The sequence below is a fragment of the Linepithema humile genome, chromosome 2, assembly GCF_040581485.1.
Source record: "Linepithema humile isolate Giens D197 chromosome 2, Lhum_UNIL_v1.0, whole genome shotgun sequence".
In the NCBI taxonomy this organism is placed as follows: domain Eukaryota; kingdom Metazoa; phylum Arthropoda; class Insecta; order Hymenoptera; family Formicidae; genus Linepithema; species Linepithema humile.
Window position 1 is genome coordinate 14,217,907 of NC_090129.1, and position 13,108 is coordinate 14,231,014.

The following is a 13,108-nucleotide window of genomic DNA, read 5'->3' on the forward strand; positions in this document are numbered from 1 at the left end:
CGTACTTTTGGATACAACATTGTCTCCAAGAGTGAAACAAATTGATGCACACGCTTTTGCGGCGCTCTTTCCTTGATGGAATTCATAGCGAATGCAGTGCCGAATAAATTGTTTCTTGTTTGCCATTTTCAAGCTGCTGTAATTTTAGGTTACACAAACAATATCGTGATGTTGGTTGTTATTTTTTATGTTACCATATAAACACAACAAAATCGGAAAAGAGCGGAAAAATATTTAAATTTTTAATTACTTTTTTATGTTCTACAAAAAAGGTTTAAAACTTATTTGTACCCCTAATACATAGAATCAGTCATTAGTTCGTTCGCTTGCCGCTATGTGACGCATTATACGCTATCTATCTCGTATTTAAGTTTTAATCATGAAAACTATATAAAACTTGCAAAAGGTGGGTAATAATATTGAAGTCTTCAATTTGAAGATGTAATAACTTTTTCTATCAGTTTAATATCTGAATCCCAACACAGGGAATTTAGCTAAACTGATTGTTCAAAAATTGGGTAGATAAATGTCCGAATAAATGAAAATTGTTTATTATTAAAAAATGTATTATATATACTATGTACATACATAAAATGTACCTCATGTACATGCCATGAATGTGTATTGCACATCCTCGGAATATACCCCATGTATATACCACGAATGTACACTGCATATCTTTGGAATATACCTATGTATGTACTATGGACATCCTATGTACATACATACGGTAATTATTTCACATACATAGGATATACGCTTTATATACTTTTCACATTCTCTGTATATACATAGAATATACAATATACATATATGTATATACATAGGACGTACATAGAATGTCCTAATGTTTATTGGGTTGTGATAACATACGCATAATCTGTTCACGCTTTTGAATGGCAATTGCCTGTGGGCGTCCTTCGTTTTCTACATTTATATTTAAAATTTCATTTGGTATTTCTTCAATTGCGTCAATATCATCATATTCATCCATATTATCTAGTATAAAATTGTGCAATACACAGGCTGCTGCAATTATTTTTTTTCCAAGATCTAAATCTGTAATATCCAAATATTTTAAACGTCAAAACTTTCCTTTCAAACGTCCAAATGCTCGTTCAATTACTGATCGAATTGAACTGAGTTTAGTATTGTATCGTGATTGAGCAATTGTCAAATGTCCTGTGTCTTTAAATGGTGTCATTAAATTCATCATTAAGGGATACGTAGAATCTCCAATGATATGTTCTTCTGGCAGCAATAATGTGTTTCTTTCATTTATAATATGTCGATATATTGGGCTATTTTTGAATATGCGTGCATCGTGCATTCTTCCAGGTAGACCAATGAAACAATCAATAAACTTTATACGATAATCACAAATACCTGAAATAAAAAGTAATTAATTAAATAAAGTTGATTCTCAAAATAAATGTTATACATTCAGTAATACCTTGTAATACAATTGAATGAAAACCTTTCCTATTGTAGTAGTCATGAGCATTGTCTTTTGGTTGCTTGCACGGAATATGACAACCATCAATTGCTCCTATGACTCCCGGAAATCCATTTGATCTTTGCTCGAATATCTGCAAAATAAAAAAGATTGGATTAATGTTAATAAAAACACATGTAAACACATTTTTATGTAAACCAAAACAAAAGTCCAAAATTATTCAGATCAGTTTAAATTTAATTTTTTCTTAAAGTGCTGAATCTTCCAACTTGTTATAAATTATTATTTTAAAAATTGTTTTAATAATTTTATACTTACATCCATACACGTGTTTTTATAAATATTATTTGGCCATTGTATATACTGTGGCATTAAGTCAGCAAGTATACCAACAATTTCTTTAAAAATATTATGTGCTGAACTTGTTGGTATATTAAATCTATCTCCTGTTGCTAGAAAAGTTACTGGTCTGCTTAATAACTATATAGTTAATAACACTTTTTTTTTAAGTGGTGCATAATCATCTACATGTCTTTCAAGATGTTGTCCAATAACATTTGATAAATTCTGTAATTAAAAAAAAACATAATAAAACATATAATAAAGACATGTATAACAACATAATTAATAAACTACTAATTTAAAGCATATATTGTACAATTATACTGTACAAAATTAAATTGTTCAAAATTTACAATTTTTTAAATAATTTTATGTATACAGTTACTTACTTCACAAGTTGCTCGATCCATCCTAAACATTTCTTTAAACTGATCTTGAGTAAATCTAGGAATTGTTATTTCATAATAATATTTATTACAATTTTTTATTCTGGCACGGTGTCTTACATTTACATTTACATTAATAATATCAGGTATTATTAAATTTGTCATAATATTTTCAAAATTATGTACGGATATTCCATCATCCATTGCAAATAATGGTATTAATTCCATTTTTATATACAGGGTGTTCATTAAGTCGCGGACCGGTCTAATATCTTTTGAAAAAATAAAAATTTCGAAAATCGCCGAAACACGTCAAACGATTTTCCAAAAAAATATATTTTTTTGCGGGGGGTTGCAACCCCCAACCCCAAGGGGGTGCGGGGGGCGCGAGGGGAGAATAAATTCTTAAATGGGAAGGGGGTCGAGTGGGGGCTCGTTTGAAAGGTCTTTTCGAGACGAATTCAAAACACTATCCATACAAGGGCGCTGCAATCATTTTTCGCAAAAATATTTGATTTTTAAGATTTTTAATACCATCGGCATTTGCGTTACCCAATGTACACCACGTGGAGGTTGCTCGGTTGGATTTAATACATCGTGTAGCCCTGAAAAGGACTGATTTTATGTAAAACGATCATTTTTTTCTCTTCGGGATGCTTGATTATAGTGAGTCCCCTTGCCTCTCATTTGTGCGGTTGGTACATATGCCAGTTTATCACTTACAACAAATGCTCAAATTGTCTGCCCTCCTCTGCTTGACAATGAGCTAGTCGTAATGGAAATGCCAAAGTAATCGTTAACTACTCGATGAGTTAACATCTTTCAGAAAATCGTTTCGCGCAAGTGAAATTTTGTCAGAGAAAATACATAAATATCGCATCCATCATCGGTTACTTTGGTCAACGATTACTTTGGTCAGACTTCAGACGGTCATCATTATTGGTTCAAACTGTTATAAATTTCTTTTGTCTTCTTTTGCAAAAATTATCATAATTATTATTATTATTACAATTATTAATATTATTACAATTATTACCCAGTTACTACATTTATTAATAATAATTGTAAATAGTTAAGTAGTACATGATGGCAAAATTAACAGAAAAAGAACGGAATTATCTGTTAATGATGAGAGGATATGGCGATAAGCAGAGGTCGTTTCAAGAAACTTGCGACCTGTTCAATGCAACATTTAATGACCAAAATCCAATTTAAAAATCGACAGTAGTAAGAACGATTGGGTGTGTTATCGAAACCGGAAGCGTAAAAGATCGTCCACACAGTAGACGACCTAGGACTGTTTTCGATGACGATAGCAGTATAATAATTTTAGAGTTTTGTCGAAAATCCTCATGCGTCTATTAGACATATTTCTGTAGAAAATGAAGTTAGCATAAGTGGCGTTCATAATCTTTTAAAAAATTAGAAGTTCTATCCTTATAAATTACACCATACTCAAGAGTTGCTTGGTCAAGATTTAGATGGGAGGATGGAATTTTGTGAGGAAATTGAGGAACGCGGAAACGATTTTGTAAGTTAAATTATTTTTACAGATGAAGCTGCTTTTCAAATCGATGGAAATGTGAATCATCAAAACTTTCGATATTGGAGCACTGAAAATCCTCACTGTATGAGAGATGATAAAACCCAATATCTCGCTAAAGTAAATGTTTGGGCAGGAATAATAGGAGAGCATTTAATCGGGCCTTTTTTCTTTGATGAAAATCTCAACGCTGAAGCGTATGAAGCTACGCTAATTCAGCAAATTATACCCGCTATTAGAAACCTTTACCCTAATAATGAGTTCAATCAATTATGGTTTCAGCATGATGGGGCACCGGCACATTTTGCGTTGCGTGTACGGCGTGTTTTAGATGAAAACTTCCCACATAGATGGATAGGAAGTCGTGGTACAATTGAATGGCCGCCAAGATCCCCCGATTTGACACCTCTGGATTACTTTCTGTGGGGCTACTTGAAAGAACGAGTTTACAAAATAAGACCTGTCAACATTGAAAATTTGAAGCAGCGAATAACTAATGAAATGAATGCAATAACTGTCGAAATGTTGAGGAATGTGAGAGACGCATTTCCATTACGACTAGCTCATTGTCAAGCAGAGGAGGGCAGACAATTTGAGCATTTGTTGTAAGTGATAAATTGGCATATGTACCAACCGCACAAATGAGAGGCAAGGGGACTCACTATAATCAAGCACCCCGAAGAGAAAAAAATGATCGTTTTACATAAAATCAGTCCTTTTCAGGGCTACACGATGTACTAAATCCAACCGAGCAACCTCCACGTGATGTACATTGGGTAACGCAAATGCCGGTGGTATTAAAAATCTTAAAAATCAAATATTTTTGCGAAAAATGATCGCAGCGCCCTGTATGGATAGTGTTTCGAATTCGTCTCAAAAAGACCTTTCAAACGAGCCCCCACTCGACCCCCCTTCCCATTTAAGAATTTATTTCCCCCCTCGCGCCCACCGCATCCCCTTGGGGTTGGGGATTGTAACCCCCCGCAAAAAATAGATTTTTTTGGAAAATCGTTTGACGTGTTTCGGCAATTTTCGAAATTTTTATTTTTTCAAAAAGATATTAGACCGGTCCGCGACTTAATGAACACCCTGTATATTATATATTACATATTAACTGTATTTTACTGTTTTTACTGTATGCACGTTGCCCATTACACATTATTATAGGCAGCCATCTTTGCAAGCAATATTTCAAGCGAATCATTCAGCGGCAAATTTATAGCGGATTTTGATCCATCGAAAGCAGATGTCTCAACTGTTGAGTCTGCTGAATGCGGCCAATGCTATTGTTACGTCCTGATCAGACTTCACGATTCTTTTCTTTTTATTAAATACCAGACCTAGTAAACACGGGACCAACAAAAACTCTTAAAGAATATTATAACGCCAGAGCTGTTTTTCTCACGAGACACCATGAGCTCGAACTTTCTCCCAGAGAAAAATAGCAAGGGGGATAGATATTTGAAAATACTTTGGTCGGTCAGCGTGCCTATCGTCGTCAGGAAAATCATAAAAGTCAAAACTCGCGGTAACCGGAGTCTTTAGTCGACTCCAGATGTTTAAAATAAGAAATAAAAACTGGCACCAGCTAGCCATATATTTGGATTCCGCCTACGGGAACCCTAGTAGATAGGGTTTTACCGAGTGACGATCGGGCAATGACCACAGTCGCACGCCTAGAAGGCATGACACCTGATACGGTGCACGTGTTCAGTAGGTCTGGGAAACCGAGATGCATTAATCGCACTCTCCACGCGACTCCAAGGCCACGCAACAGTCGTAAACTGTCAAATTTATTAGATCAGTGACCCAAGGTCTCGCGAACTCATATACCGATTCTCAACCCTCCAATCCGAAAGCCGGGAATCGGAGCAAGCACCTCTATAGACCACCCTTCGTTCCGTCGTACGGTCTAAAGACTACGCCCACCTAGATCTTAAGACACTGAGATGCACCCCACCTATACTAATTAACACCAACCGGGTTACGCCACCTCAAAAACCTACCCCCATCGCTTATGGACCCGAAACGACGCTATTCCTTATTCGTTAAGGCCCCTTTCTTCCTACCTCCATTCCAAGTAACTTAATTACCTAAACCTAATCCTATTAGCTAAAAATGACGCCACCCTCCCCCACATTAAAAATCTTCTCACAAGACTAATTCCTATTCGATCCCCGCTTCAAAAACCTAAGATTTTCCAAATGGATTCACCCCAAGGAAAGGGTATAAAAACCCGTGTTTTGGTGGCTCCAAACCACAATTATACACAATTAGTCACTCAGTTCATCAAGCAAGTTTGCCAAGTCCTTAAGTCAGTTTTTCGAGTAGTTCGGGCCGCGAAATAAAAAGGGTCGATACTTTGTCACGACCAAGTGGTGCATTTCAACCAGAGGATCCATCACTCTGACGACACCATCCCGCGGCAGGGTGCCCACGCTTTTACAAAGGGTCCGACGCCTACACACCATCCCTCAACGGGGCGCCTGTTCAAAAACCACCGCACACACTCAACCCAATCCGAAACTATCTTGTAACGAGTAAGTTAGTTCATTTGTTTTATTTTTTTCCTCATCAGTATTTTCTTTATTCTTATTATGTCCTCCGTCCCTATTTTGTTTAAAATTTTTGTATTATTTATCAGTGAGAACTGAACGTTCGCCGCGACCCAACAATCGTCGGAATCGCTCGGACCTTTCGGCATTCGCTCTCTGCATAGCTATATTCCTCCCACCATACATCAGATACGCGGCGAGGGTCACCGTAAGACCCGTTAGAATTAGGGGACACACCCCACGTAGTAACTCTCGTATAACCACACACACTCAAACCGACCCACCTCCGGTATCACCATCGATTCCTCAGGAATCTCCTCAGCAATCTCCTGAACCCTTTCTTGACCTTTTACCACTTCCTACCCCCAGGTCCATTTCTCCGATCCTAGAAGAGCTCCTGGACTACAGACCTCCTCCGCCTGTCCGTTTACACCCTCCTTCAGTAGAGGCTCAACTGGAGGAACTCCCACATAACGATCCGGAGTTGGACAATATATCCGTCAACTCCGAAGCCACCACCATTGAATACGTCGAGCCTCCTCCGCATCTTCCTCACCCTGTATTCACCGAGTTCGACTTCTTAAATCTAGTCTTTTCCCCTGAGGAATAATCCACACACACACACACACACACACACACACACACACACACACACACACACACACACACACATCTTTGGAAAACCGAACGACGAGTACGCTTTCTGATGGCGCTCAGCGCTCACGAAGCTATCATTGCCGGTGTCGCATGTTTTCTTATAAAATGCATATTTCTGCAAATTTTCAATGAATCGATCTGAAAATTTCCAGAAATCTTCCTTCAGTGGTGAGGAACAAATGTATCACTGGAAGTTATTCCAAATTTCAAGTTCCTTCGATACTTTTTGTCGGCGAAACTAAAAAAACGTGGTTACCGATTGGCCTCAATTTGCAATTAATTATTATTAAACAATAGGTTAATTAATTAAACAATAGATTTTCAGCTTCTTTATTGTTTTGTAGGCATCGCTAGACTATACTGCATGCGTATACCAAATTTCAAACAATTTCAATAAAATTTGGCCAAATTACGACGATTTATATCTTAAAATCTTATTGAATTTGGGGATAAAAATTTTTCAGTTTTTTATTTTTATTATTAAAAATAAGCATCAAACAAAAAAACTGCAAATAGAAAAAAGTTCCGTCTCGTCGATCTCTACAAGCCTATATTTAAAAAAATTAATGTTGCGACTTTCAAAATTTTCATGCTCTGAGACGTTTGGACAATACTTTTACAGGATTTCAAGCGCTGGGCAAATTCTTTGATCCGGGCCGTCAATTCTATCTATCTGTTACGCTCGGTCGACCCGCTGAACTTATTTTTAGCCGAGCGCGTGTCACTCAGGTACAGCGTTTCGTGTGTGCGTGAGATGTGCTTGGGTTCGAAATCCCGCTGATCTTATCCGCACGCGCTTATATTGTATTTTATTTAACTATTTTTTAATGTTTTTTTTATAAACTTCTTATATCAAAAAGTTTAATTTTTTGTGAAATCTTTACATATTCAGCAAGCACTAAAATACATATTGATGCGCGAAAGATGCCGAAATCATATCTCTATTGCGCAATATATAATTATTAGGAAAATATCAGAATAACAAAAGTCTTAATTTATTTTATCCATAAATTCGTAATACGTTCTTTAGCCTATTAAAAATCAAATATCAAATAACTTTGCTCCACAAGATATCAAAACTCGAATTAAGAGTATCATTTTTAAATCATTTTGTAAACAAATTTAAGATTGCTACTTTTACTTATACATTCGACAGCAAAATTAAAGTATCACTCATTCTGCTTTCTAAAAATAGGCAAATTTCGAAAAAGTGTAACTTTGTCAAAAATGATCATAATGAAATATTCCATATTCAAATTTTAAATTTGAAATCTTTACTTTTCAGATTGGTACTTTATTAAACAAGTTACTGATTTTTTACGAAACTATACGGATACAAATAAAGAATGCAAAATGCATTAAATTTCAAAATTTTTGTATGAACTTTGCAAAGTTCCATGACATGAATTAAAAATCGCACACAAATGCGGTTTATAGCTTTTGAAAGTGTTAATATTGAAGCAAAAATGATTTTTTTACTTTAACATTGAATAATTTGTTGAAAAAATTGCACAACGTTCAAACGAATAAATTAAAGGTAAAGATTTACGCTTTCAAATAATGTAAACCGCATTTGTATGCGATTTATAAATCACGCATTGGAACTTCTCAAAGTAAAAAATTTTAAAATTTGACGCATCTCTATTTATATTTGATGTAGCTTTGTAAAAAATCAGTAAGTCATTTACTAAAATACCGATCTCAAAAGTAAAGCTTTCAAGTTGTAAAATGCTTCTCAGAACATTTTATTATGCCTACTTTTGACGAAGTTATAAATTCTCTTGAAATTTGGAGGGCAGAACGGGTGATGCTATAATTTTGCTGTTAAATGTGTATACATCAACACATTATCATTGGATATATTTATATCATTTAAAGAAACATTTCTTATTTTTATAAACACGATTTCAAAAATATGCAAAAGTATACTTTTAAAAAATAACTTATAAACAAAGCTTACCACTGTTGCGTATCCATAATTTTTGTCTTGCATCTTGCTTTGATGGAAATTTAAATAAATGTGAACCTGTAGTATATCGTCCGTTACGACAGTTTTTATAAGCACATTTATCATAAATTGTTTCCATTGTCCACTGATTATTTATTATACTTTATTTAATAAATGTTAAATATGTTTCATAAACTTTTTAAATATAAAACTAAAAAATATAAAACTAAAAAATTAAATATAAAACTAAAAAAAACTATATAAATTAAAGGATAAAGTTCCGATTATAGCGGAACCCTCCGATTTTTTTGAAACTACACTATTTTTTGTATTTTTGCACGTTGATGACGAATATGATAATGAAAATCGCCGACAAGGTCATTTTCAAGGTCAAAACATTAAAAAACTGAAAAAATATCACTTTTTTAACATTATTTTAATAAATATTGACGTAACAAACAAATATTTCAAATAAAAGTTGTAGTTCTTGTAAAAATACATTATTTATGTTCTATGCATTTTTTGTGTAAAACTGATAATTTTCGAGAAAATTGACGTTAAAGGTTAAAAACTTTGGTAAACAGGTAGGCCTTAGCTTGCATGCGCATGCCGTTCAAGAATTAGCGGCGTGTGTGCGTATACAATTTATGTATATTTATTAAATCTTTGTCTTGCTAAAAATCTAATGAGTCTACAATATACTAAAATTACTAGATACTAAAAAGATTAGCAAGACTCCAACGCAAGGTGTGTGCGCGCAGAAAGTTTATATGAATTAAATCTTCGCCTTACTAAAAGTATGATGAGTCTACTATATACTAAAAATTTTAAATACAGGAAAGATTAGCAAGACCCCAACGCAAGGTGTGTGCGCGCAGAAAGTTTATATGAATTAAATCTTTGCCTTACCAAAAGTATGAGTCTACAATATACTAAAAATATTAGATACTGAAAAGATTAGCAAGACCCCTACGCAAGGTGAAGAGCATATTGTGTTTGAAAGTTATTTTAAACTTCTATAATAGTGACTAGCCATGTAATAGGCGGGGGGAGGGGCTCTGCCCCTCCCCCCTGCATCCCCTCCCCGCCTGCGCCTTCTGGCCCCTCGGGGGGGCTTCGCCCCCCCAACCCTCCTTTTTTCGTCCCCCCGAACCCCTCTACCTGTTTACCAAAGTTTTTAATCTTTAACGTCAATTTTCTCGAAAATTATCAGTTTTACACAAAAAATGCATAGGACATAAATGATGTATTTTTACAAAAACTACAACTTTTATTTGAAACATTTTTTGTTACGTCAACATTTCTCGAAATAATCTCAAAAAAGTGATATTTTTTCACTTTTTCTGACCTTGAAAATGACCTAGTCGGCAATTTTCATTATCATATTCGTAATCAGCGCGCCAAGCTACATAAAATAGTGGAGTTTCAAAAAAATCGGAGGGTTCCGCTAATCGGAATTCCACCCAAATTAAATAACAATTAAACAGAAATAAAAGAAAATATAAAAACGATATTTTATAAAACGATAATATTGCAAAATAAAAAATGTGAAACGAAGCTGCACGGTAACACACAGACTTTCCGTTGCACACTGACTATGAGCGTAGCGTATTTATCTCAATTTTTACCGAGATGCTCGCTGTTTACTTGTTTAGCTAGGACAGTGCTCGGAATTTGTTGAACATTTCAGCCGATTTCCGCGGTATACCCCTTTTTTTGTCTCCATACCGCGCTTGCTGCAGCCGCTAGGGTCAACGTCGCCGAGCGTTAGGAGTGGCACTATTTAATTATCATATTAGTGGATTCTTCTCCCTATTTATTAAAATTTTAAAAAATTTATTAAAATTTATTAAAAATAAATTTATTATTAAATTTATTAAGTGAAAATATTTTAATAGATTTCCACGTCACCCATGAGGTACTAATGCTGACGCGTTTTTTTAAAAGTGGTTTTTCCAGTAGGTCCGCTCCACTGAAGATAAAAATGCGTCAGCATTAGTACCTCATGGGTGATGTGGAAATCTATTGAAATATTTTCACTTAATAAATTTAATAATAAATTTATTTTTAATAAATTTTAATAAATTTTTTAAAATTTTAATAAATAGGGAGAAAAATCCACTCATAATTAAATAGTGCCGCTCCTAACGCTCGGCGGCGTTGACCCTAGCGGCTGCAGCGAGCGCGATGTAGAGAAGAAAAAAGGCGTATACCGCGGAAATTAGCAGAAATGTTCAACAAATTCCGAGAACTGTGCTAGGAGATTGTTTTATAAAACTATAATCTCTCTCAGGACTGTCGATGATATATATATATACTGTGAGTCACAAAATTATTCGCTCAGTCGAGAATGCAACAAAGATGAATGAAATAATGAGACAACAAAGGACTTTTTGAAATTTTTTAATTTGGAAATACATAATTTACAGTTCAATATAACAGAATTGTAGAAAAATTTGGAACATTGTGGTTTATAATTACAGAAAAACAAGTTATAACAATTCTTTACACGTTTCCACGTCACAAAATTATTCGCTCATTTTGTAGAAATTATTATTTTAATAAAATTTATACTTAGTGGGATACCCTTTTTGTTTTACAACTTCGGCAAGTCTTTTTTGCATCGATCCTACTATTTTTTTCAAATAATCGCTGTCTATTTTTTGCCATTCCTTTTGTAATCTATTTTGCAACTCAGTTTTGCTTGTAATAGAATGTTTGCGAATTTTTTCCGTAGTACTCTTCGAACTGTTTCGTGGGAAACTTCTTTTTCAGAGAAATTTTGAAGAAATGAGTTTATTCGGGGAGCACTTATTTTCGGATTTTCTTTAACTTTCCTAACTACAAACGCTCTTCTGAGGAATTTAATAATTTCTTTCTACCACGGCCTGTTTTATTTTCTATTCGTCCTTCTTCTTCGTATCGTTTAATAACGTATCGCGCCGTCAAATAACTTTTACAAACAATACTTCCAATTTCTCTTAAAGATTTACTGTTTTTTCAATAAAAAATAATTAATTTCCTAACTTCAAGATTTGTTTCTTTGCTTTTTCTGCCCATGATAATGAATTATTGAAACGAGAAGTTATAAATGGAAATCGATGCTTACTGAATGCTTTTCTATGTTATACTGACTATCTTAAGCAACAATCAGAAACAAATACCTATCGAAGTTAGTAGACTGCATTTGTTTTAGTCGGTTCATAGAGTGAGTGAATAATTTTGTGACGTGAAATCGTATAAAGAATTGTTATGACCTGCTTTTCTGTAATTATAAACCACAATGTTTCAAATTTTTTTTACGATTTTGTATATTGAACTGTAAATTATAAATTTCCAAATTAAAAAATTTCAAAAAGTTCTTTGTTGTCTCATTATTTCACTCATTTTTGTTGCATATTTTTATTTATCAATCTTTTATAAATAACATTTTTAAAATAATTTTTGACAATATCTGATTTATAAAGGATTGGTGAATACACAATTTTTAAAAAGAGCAATTTTTAGGGTAATCATATTTTAAAAAATAAACAAGTATTCGATCCGACCAATATAGTTTCAAGTTTTATGACACGGTTTTTTTCAATTGATATACAATATTTGTTTTAGAAAAAATTAAAGTCTTCCAGACAAGCACACAAAATTTTGTGTATGTGTAGTGTTAAGAATATAGAATTAGATTTTAAAACTTAATTGTTAAATGAAACTTTGTGCGGTGCACACTTGCTTGCGGCGGTTCATGACTATAGTCCTCTCAAATTATAAATAAAAAGATTATTTTTACTGTCTAGCTTGCATTCGTGTTTAATATGTATTTTTACATCTATTATAGTTTACGTGTAAACGCCCAACCCTGGCTTTTAATATTCAAAATAAGTTATTGGTCATTACTGTATAAAATATCTATAAGAGTTTATCATTTTTTTAAATATTGACAAAAATGCAACTTTTTTTTTACACACGCGCACGCACACACACACACACACACACACACACACACACACACACACACACATAAAATTATAGAAGAGTTTATTAAAATAATTTAAATGTACATTTTCAAATTACACTGGTTATTGAAAATAACTGATCTTTTGCTAAATAAACTGTAAATGCAAAAATAAATGCTACATGTATTTACAATACGTGTGTATTTATATTTCAAATCTGATTGATATACATAATCATGTTTTATAAGTATGCATTACCGACACTTTGTAG

General features: G+C 33.9%; 1 pseudogene; it reads right to left on the minus strand.

Moving 5' to 3' along the window:
• Window positions 1-483: 483 nt before the first annotated feature.
• On the minus strand, window positions 484-2,208 carry LOC105668153 (putative nuclease HARBI1; annotated as a pseudogene).
• Window positions 2,209-13,108: the final 10,900 nt, after the last annotated feature.